The sequence below is a fragment of the Aotus nancymaae genome, unplaced genomic scaffold, assembly GCF_030222135.1.
Source record: "Aotus nancymaae isolate 86718 unplaced genomic scaffold, 86718_ANA_hifiasm-v0.15.2.pri h1tg000009l, whole genome shotgun sequence".
In the NCBI taxonomy this organism is placed as follows: domain Eukaryota; kingdom Metazoa; phylum Chordata; class Mammalia; order Primates; family Aotidae; genus Aotus; species Aotus nancymaae.
Window position 1 is genome coordinate 9641240 of NW_026988420.1, and position 9756 is coordinate 9650995.

Sequence of the window (9756 nt, forward strand, 5' to 3'; positions counted from 1 at the left end):
TACAACCCAAATAGCTTCCCTGTGCAAGGCCCAGGGCATCTAAGTTTTGCTTCAGGATGCGAAGAGGGACCACCTGCCAAGCCCTGGGGGAGGGGAGGAAGTGTTGCAGCACAGCTGGCTTGGGACCTTGTTCCTTCTCTGCCATTATTGTAAGTGATGCTGTAAGGAAAGGCATCATTGTTCATAATCTGTATCTTTGCAAGTAGAATTACCAAGTGAAAGGAAAGGCATGCTTATGGCTCTTTACTATGTTTACTTTACATGCTAAACAACTTTCCATGAAATGGTGCCAATTCACCTTCCCAGTGTATCCCACAATCACACACAGAGCCTGCAAGATGCTAAGTGCCAACATTAACGCACACCATTTACAAATTATTACAGGGCCTTTGGGGAGCCAGGTTGTTTGACTGATTCCTCACATAATGTTGCAAGATCAGAAGGGATTGGAAAATTTGCAGGCTTTATTGACCAAGACTTTTGAAAAATAGACTAACGAGCACCCCAGAGCCCCTGTTAACTCATGCTGTAACTTTGCACAAATTAGAAAAAGTCACATCCTCCTCAAGGCACTTTACTCCATCTGCCAGAAAATGATCATAATAAATATCAAATCTACGATGGCTGGGATGGGAAGGCAGGTCCTTTGAGCCATGTGGTGCACATTTGCTACTCTCAAGATGTCTGCCACTGCAGGTCTAGAGGATTCCATGCAAAAATTTACCTCTGTCACTGCAGGCCTACTACACGACAGAACCTCTCACGCCTGCTGGTGCACACACTCAGTCTCTCTCTTTTCTCCACCACCCTGTGATTGCAACAGCCAGGCACTGCTCAGTTAGAAAACCCCAGCACCTCCTATTCGCCTGGAAATTAAAGTTGCCCCCAGAGGTGTCTGCCTTCAAAGGTGTTCCAGCCTGTGTTTCCTGCCCTCTTAGGTTGCTCCATTTAGCTATCCCAGCAGTGCCTCAAATTTGTCAGAGGATACAAATCTCATTCTCTCTGCCCCACTTCCCTGTCTCTCTGGGGATGCTTATCATCTTGGGGTTGTCAACAAATCATCCTTTCCCTTCACGCCCCACCACCAAGCTGTTGCCAAATTCTGATTATTCCTCCTTCACCTCTCTTAGTGCTTTGCTCTCTCTCCGCCTCCCTTGAATACATTAACCCCAATCAGGACATTAACGAGCACAGGTTATGGAAAATTACTCTAACTTCTGATAACTGTCAATTTTACTGTTCCTACCTTAGACTCAGTGAACACATTGAACACAGTCCCCCTGTATGAGCCCTGACAGTAGAAAACAGCACTGGATGCAGAGGGACCCAGAGGCAAGAAATAAATGGTGGGTCAATGCTTAGACTTGCTAAGATTATGCATAATGAGAGAGTCAGGTGGCAGGTGATGCAACTGCTCTGGCTGCAGGTGTTCCGCCAACAGAGCCAAAACCCATGGGCGGGACGGGGGGGTTCCCTGACGACAGCAAGGCAAGCTCCCCAGGTCCACTGTTCAGGGCTGCAACATCCAGGCAAAGTCCTGACCGGCCGCCCTTTGCTGCACACAGCAGCATCCCAATTCTGCAACTGTTTTGAAGCTTCCAGTGGAAATCCTAATGCGGGCATCATCCCGCCAACTAACCTGCAGTTCTGATGAGGCAGAAATCCCCAGCAGCAGACCCACCCCAAGGACCTACTGTTTCCATTTTAAAATTCAGGGCATATAGGGCAGGCTTCACATAAAACCGGCTACTCCTCCCAGCCCCTCCTCACCCCTCTTTTGGGAACTTCCCCTTGGAAAGTCTGGAGAAAAGATGGAGAGGGGTCAGGGCCAGCATGTTCCAGATTTCTCTTGAGCTGCTGCTCTGAACACTGACCTATCTTTTGGCAAACAGTTTGGGGCAACAGACAATCTTTTCTCCTTCATTTCTACTGAGAAGAAAACGGGAAGAAATAGTGAGTGGTAGGCCAGGCGTGACGGCTCACGCCTATAATCCCAGCACTTTGGGAGGCTGAGGTGGGCAGATCACCTAAGGTGATCATCTGATCACTTCAGATTGTAGGGTGGGGCTGTCCGTACTCAGTAGCCTTAGGGTGGGAGGTGGCCATGCTAGAAAGACCAACCATGTGCCTTAGAGTGGGGGCTTTGTGTCACATGGTATCAGTCAAGCTGAAGGCTGAGTTCAATCACACGGGCAATCAATCATGCATATGTAATGAAGCCCCAGTAAAAACTCTGGATGATGAAGTTCAGGTGAGCTTCCCTGGTTGTCAATAGTGCGTGTATCTTGTCACACATCAGTATCAGGAGGGTCCACATACTCCACAGGGAAAGAGGGCAACACAATTCCGCATTTAGAACCCTTCCAGACTCTGTCCATTCCTTTGGCTGATTTCAGTCTCTGTCATTTCCCTGCAATAAACCGTAACCGTGAATATTACAGCTTCCACTGAGTTATTGGAATCCTTCTAGAACATCATCAAACCTGAGGGTGGTGCTGGGAACCCCCGACACTTGCAGTTGGTGTTAGAAGTGAGGGCAGTCTTGAAACTGTGCCCTCAAATTTTGCAATTTTGTTAACTCTGGGCAAATAGGCTTAAAGCAAAGCATAATGTGATCTGGGTTAGTCCACAAGGAAAACTTTATTTTAGGACAAGGTTGCCAAATTCTGAAAATAAGGGTTCTGGAATCCATGGCAAGAGACCTCTTAAAACAGTCTCATCTTCCTTCCAAGGTGTGATTTGTGCTGACCACAGCAAAGCACCAGCCAGAAGATCCTAGAGTCCAGGGAGTCTCTCATCCAGGGGATGGACCTCCGTCCACGCCTAAACCTCCAGAACTTTCCCATCACATTTAGAATGAAATCCAACCTTCTTACCCTTTGTGTGTGTGTGTGTGTGTGTGTGTGTGTGATTTCCCACTACAATGTAAACCTAGATCAGTGCCAGCACATACTAGACACACTGTAAATGTTTGCTGAACACATGAATAGCCCAAATATAAAGAATATAAAAATGCTTATTTTTGCCAAAAGATTTCATCTGGGGCTTTTTTCCTAATTGTTTGAGATATAATTCAGATTCCATATAATTCAGTCTTTTACAATTCAGGGATTTTTGTGCAAGCTTGTAAATATTGTAAATTGCCACTGTTTATGTTAAACCATCACTATTTAATTCCTCTGGCTTAACTTTAATACCAGTCCCCCTTTCTCTGTACCTTGTGGTTCTAATAAGAGCTGCCAATCATAATGCCCACATTCATCAACCCTAGGCAGGGCCCAGGGCCTAGGCGAGGTCACATTCCCCCAGCACTTTCCAACAGAAACTAAGAAAGACCTTCCTTCTCAGGTGGGGAAGCTGAGAGGAATGAATACTGAGCCAGGGTGCCCAGCTCCCTTGCCATGTGGAAGCAGTTGGTCCGTGATAGCTAAGAACAAATCCGACACACAGAGAGACACAGAGAGAGAACACTGACCCTGTTTGTCCCCAAGGCCAGCCATCCCATTCCACTTCCCACAGTTTGGTTGCATTAGCCAACAATTCTCTCCCAGTAGAGTTCCAGTGGCTGTCTGTAACTTGAAACTTAAGGTATTCCAATCAATAAAGTCCTTGTCCTGCTCACACATCCTTCAACACATGCTTATTAAGTGTTTACTGTGTGCAAGACACTGGCCTTGGCGAGTACAATCTAGCAGGGCCACAACAAGTGTGTAAATGCAATGACAGGGAAAAGTGCAGAGAAAGCATCCCACCCACAGTCAGGGCAAAGTGATACCTAAGCTAGGACCTAACTTTAGAAAGGAGTAAGTATCAGAAGAGAAGTACACAAGATGCCAGGGGAATCAGAAGCAACCAGCATCCACAAGAGAGGTAAGGGAAGCTATAGGAACCATATGATGTTTGAATTGGGCCTTAAAGGATGGATAAGATGTAGATATTTCAAGAAAGGATATAAGAGCATCTCGAGTAGAAGAAAAATTGAGTAAAGGCCAGATATAGGAAACCACGTGAAATTAACAAGCATCTCGGATATATGGAGGGAAGAGTTAGGAATTAGGCTGCAAAGGCATATTGGGAGCACTCAGCAAGACAAAGCCCATCAGGTTTAAGGCAGGGGAGCAGCATGCTCAGCTCTGCACTGTAACAGACAGGAGAATGAAAGATAGAAAAGATGGGCAAGATGGGTTTAGGGAAACCAGTGTGGTATCTACTGCAATAGTCCAGGGAATGAGACGATTTAAACCAGCAGAGTGGCCAGGGAAGTAGATAAGAGTGTATGTGAGCACCACCGAAGATGTAGAAATAAGATTTAATAAAATACTAAAATAAAATAAGCTTTAATTAGATGTGGACAGGAGAAAGAGGGACTAAACATGCTGATGACGATGATGGTGGTGATGGTGATGATAATGATGGTGATGACCTTAAACTGAGCTAAGTCTTTTATGTGCATTGTGTCATTTAATCTTCACAACCCTGTGAAGTAGGTCCCATTCTTACCCCCATTTTAGATTCTAGGAAAGTGAGGAACAAGGAGATTAAATAACTCAAACAAGGAGAACCTGAATGACACTTTAAAAAATAAGGAATCCAGGCAGAAAAGGTGTTGAGAAGGAAAAAGAGGTCACTTTTGCACACACTGTGTTTAAGTTGCCTATTTGGAAAAAGCTGAGCCCCCAACTTCAGTTTGAATGTATCCCTATCAAACAGGAATAGTCTTACCTACATGTCCTGTTTTTGTTTTTTTTGAGACAGAGTCTGGCTCTGTCACCCCCAGGATGGAGTGCAGTGGTGCACTTTGGGCTCACTACAACCTCTGCCTCCCAGGCTGAAGCCATCCTCCCATCTGTCTCCTGAGTAGCTGGGACTACAGGCGCTATTGTGTTTCTTGTAGAGATGGGCAAGGGGGAGGGGGAGAAGGGGGCCAGGGACTGGGGGTTGTCTCACTTTGTTGCTCAGGCTGGCCTCAAACTCTTGAGTTCAAGCTAACTGCCCGCCTCAGCCTCCCAAAATGCTAGGATTACAGGCATGAGCCACTGCACCCAGCCTTACCTACATTTTCTTAATGAGCACACAACAAGGGGCAAAATCCCAAGCTTTCTTAAATCAGGATAGATTATGTTGACTGCTCCCCCATCTACCATGGCTGTCACTCTGCGACAAAAGGAAATTAAATTCATCTAATAAGCTTTGTTTTTCACAAAGTAATGTGGGATGATTACCCAGTACCCTGTGGTCTTCTAGAAGTTTGCAAATTGATTTTTTGATTATTTGTTCCAGTGATTTTCCAAGTAGTCAGTGTTTTTCCAAGTTATTCAGTTTTACAGTGTGGGTGAGTTAAAATTCATATTTGCCTTTATGTGAATATATGAAGTTTTAATGTTGTAATTATTTAGGATGTTTTTGCTTACAGCATCAGATATACTCTGAGGGAACATATGTATGAATCTGCATGACTATAAGTACACTTGTCGAGGGACACAAAGCAATTTTCATGCAGAATCTCTCAGAGTTTATGACTATATGCAAAAATGAAAGCATACCAGAGCAGATGGTTAGTTCAAATATCCCAGCAGGTTACACTCCTCACTTTCTAGAAATGATTATATATGATGAATTAAAAAAAAAAAAAAAAACTTCAAGTAGAAAAATTACTACTGTGTTTATGTAGCTATACTATGAACACTGACCAAAAATACAAAAGAATTTTTTTTTGAGTCCGGCGTGGTGGCTCACGCCTGTAATCCCAGCACTTTGAGAGGCCAAGGCAGGTGGATCACTTGAGGTCAAGAATTCAAGATCAGCCTGGCCAAGATGGTGATCTTTTAGTCTCTACTAAAAACACAAAAATTAGCTGGGCACAGTGGCGCACACCTATAATACCAGCTACTCGGGAGGCTGAGGCCCAAAAATCACTTGAAGGAGTGAGATTTCAGGAGGCAGAGATTTCAGTGAGCTGAGATTGTGCCACTGCACTCCAGCCTGGGTAACAGAGTGAGACTCTGTCTCAAAAAAGAAATTTTAAAATGAATCTTCTCTGCACTCAATCCCCCTCAGCCCACCTCCTTGAAGCCAGGATTTGGAGGGAGTGATGTCTGGCTACAGCACCATGCAGGAATTCAGTTTTTTGTGGATACTATCTAAAGTCAAATACTAGAGAATCAGAGGAATAAAATCTCAGAATAGACGTTTCACAGGTAAAATGAGGGTCTCAAATGACTGCAAAGGGCTTTTCCAGCTCAAATAGTCTATGAATCTAAAGACTGACTATAAGGATGATGAACGGAAGTTATGGCAAAATGTTTTACAAAAATGCAAAGCCATAAAAATGCCTAATATAACTTGAGTAACCATCTCCCTACAAAGTTAAACTCTTTCATTTCATTAAGAACCTGTCTTCAGAAATATCTACTATGCTCTGAGTCCACTAAATATTACAGGCATCTCAAGAAAGCATTTGTCAAATCCATGAGGTCAAAACTCTATTTTATGAAAATGATTAATAGGATGAGTAGACGTGACAGCCTTCATATAAATGGAATTTGCCTGCCATCTGAAAGCAGTTTTGTCTTGCTTTTTTGAGACAGGCTCTCGCTAGCCCAGGATGGAGTGCAGCAGCAATCATAGTTCACTGCAGCCTCCAACTCCTGGGCTCAAGCAATCCTCCCACCTCAGCCTCTTGAGTAGCTGGGACTACAGGCAAGAACCACTGCCCGCCTAATTTTTTTTTTTTTTGAGATGTTATCTCCTTAAGCTGTGCAGGCTGATCTTGGTCTCCAACTCCTGCTCAAGTGATACTCCTACCTCTGCCTCCCAAAGTGTTGGGATTATAGGCATGAGTCCCGGTGCCTGGCCTGAAAACAAGTTTAAAACAAACAAAAAACACACAGCTTCTGCCGGGCAACTCCCCGGCATCAGCTACCCTCCCTGGCCTTGCCCCTTAGGTTCAGGAGCCGTGAGAGCTGCATCACCCCTTCTTATTTCCCTAAACCCTAAGAAAAACTTAATCCCTGATTAAGCACTCTGCTAAGATGTGTCATCAGTTTCCTACAGGGCCTCTGGCTGATACAGGGATAATAATATCATCTGAAAGTAAAATAATCTAAAATAACACTCAAACAATAAATAGGCCAGGCATGGTGGCTCACGCCTGTAATCCCAGCACTTCGGGAGGCTGAGGCGGGTGGATCGCTTAAGGTCAGGAGTTTAAGACCAGCCAGACTAACATGGTGAAACCCCAACTCTATTAAAAATACAAAATTAGGCCAGGCGTAGTGGCTCACGCCTGTAATCCAAGCACTTTGGAAGCCAAGGCGGGCGGATCACCTGAGGTCGGGAGTCCAAGACCAGCCTGACCAACATGGTGAAACCCCGTCTTCAAAAAAAAAAAAAAAAAAAAATTAGCCGGGCATGGTGGCAGGCGCCTGTAATCCCAGCTGCTTGGTAGGCTGAAGCAGGAGAATCGCTTGAACCCAGGAGGCAGAGGTTGCAGTGAGCTGAGATCACAACATTGCACTGCAGCCTGGGTAATGAGCGAAACACTGTCTCAAAAAATAAATAAATAATAAAAATAAAAATAATGTTATTATTAGATAAGATTATAGTCTTTTAGTCTTTATTTAAATATAGTCTTCATTTTAGATAATCTCATCTAAAAACAGAAGGATGCACTAATTTGCATAGCAATTGCAAATTGCCACGTCAGTACTAAGACTTCTAATCTCGCATATCACAAAATTTTTTTAAACACAATGTGTCAAATAAATATGTTAAGAGGAAAATTTGTTGGTTTTGTTTCGGTTTGGTTTTTTGCCATCGGCTGGAGCCTCAGTTTTTGTTATAACCTAATTTTCTTCCCCACTTTCCAGACTGGTTTAGTTAGCTCTCTGCATCATAAAGGCAATAGATTGTACATTGAACTACCCAACCTTTAATCATCTGTATTTTATAGAAATCTTGCTGTCCTAGAATCACTTTAGGTAACTTAAAAGCCATGTAATGCCTCTCCCGCCTCCCAGCATCCTCCTGACAACAACAAAAAAGGCCCTATAATGTTCTAAAATTGCATCTTTTCTGTTTCTTTCAAAAAAGAGCACTTTTTTGGTCATTTGCTCATCTCCACAGTACAAGGTGAAAATACTGCAGAAAAACCAGTGGGTGTATTTTGGCATTGGTTCCTCTTCTTTCCTTCACCTCAGACCTAATGTCACATTTCAAAAGCTGACTTCCGGCTGTTGCCAGCTATATTCCTTCCACCACCTGCGGCAGGTGGCTGGAGTCTGAGTGCATTTGACCCTCACTCCCTCTCTTGGGGTAGATCCTGAGTTCCCTTTAGCCCCGATGCGTCCCGCGTGCTTTGAAATAGAATTATAGTTTTGACCAAAAACACGCCTCTTGAGAGTTAGGAAGAATCTCAACTGACTAAATGTCACTCTAAAATCTTAGCGTTCCCACACCGGGAGTCGAACCCGGGCCGCCTGGGTGAAAACCAGGAATCCTAACCGCTAGACCATGTGGGAGACGACAAGAACGATCGCAAGCCCAGACAAATTGAGTCTTCACAGTCGGCTTCCGCCCGCTCTATCTAGTTTGTCTGCAGGCGTCAAACCTACACTTGCGCCTGCGCAAAGTCTGCAGCCGTTTTAGCCGTTCTGGCTCGCATTCTACTGTTCCTCTCCTTGCCCGGCCGCTTAAATCTTTCTTCTATCTACACTCGCATCTTTCGTGATCTCATCCAGTCTCCTGGCGCTAGATACCATGTCGACACCGATGTAGACTCTAGATTTGATGAGCTATTGTTCACAATTCCTCACAAGAGCTCCTGCAAAGTCCAAAAGCGCTGGGGTTTGAACATCAGAGGCTGGTGAAGAAGTGAGGACTGCGGGGCGTCATCACAGCGCGCAGTGGAGGCCACGCTGCACTGGCCGTCGTCCCCCACAGGGTGTGTGCCGCAGACGCGCAGTGCCTTGCCCGAGTCTGTCCCTACCCTCTGCGCTGGTCCAGGCTGGCCACAGGCACCACCCTGTTCTTGAAAGTGGATCTTTTCCTCTGAAGAAACAGCAATGGGGACTGCCCGGAAGCCTGGAACATTCCAGGTTCTGATGGTCCCAAGGCTAAAGGCAGGATCTGTGTCACCGAAAGCAGGCAGGGTGGTCTGTAAACGTAGCTTGGAAAAGTGGAGAAAGTCTCTTACTGCCCGCATTCATGATAGATGGAAACTCCTTGTGGTTTCCTAGGCCCTTCTCGATTTGAAGCAGCATTTCAAGGGAGCTGTTGATGCCTTAGCAGTCTACTGTTTGAATTAGGGAAATACAAAGAGTCAGTCACTGAGGATGGCCGGCGGAGGGGAGCTGTGGTTCTGGTGTCCTCAGTGGCTTAAGCTACACACAAATTGTGTTTACTAGTAGAAACCATGTTAATGGAAGTCTGGGGACAAACTGTGGAAGCTTCAAAGAGTTCAACTAGCAGAGGACACTTGGAAGCCCATTTAAAAGCTAACTCCTCTCTCCCCCACCTGCCGCAGGGACTTAGCAGGTTCTCCTTCTCCCTCAGGCTAAGGTTCACCTGTGACATTCATCCTCAAAAGAGGAGGGGTGGGAATAGACTGGAAATAGAAATTGTTCTGCCTTGCACCCATTACCACGATGAAGCTCCCTAACAGGGAGTGAACATAACCCAGCATAATTGAAAGTGAATGTGGGCCAGGTGCGGTGGTTCACGCCTGTAATCTCAGCACTTTGGAAGGCTGAGGCGAGT

General features: G+C 45.1%; 1 non-coding gene across 1 annotated transcript; it reads right to left on the reverse strand.

The window, feature by feature from the left end:
• Positions 1 to 8447: 8447 nt before the first annotated feature.
• On the reverse strand, positions 8448 to 8519 carry TRNAE-UUC (transfer RNA glutamic acid (anticodon UUC)). Its single transcript has one exon. It is a non-coding gene; the product is annotated as a tRNA-Glu (tRNA).
• Positions 8520 to 9756: the final 1237 nt, after the last annotated feature.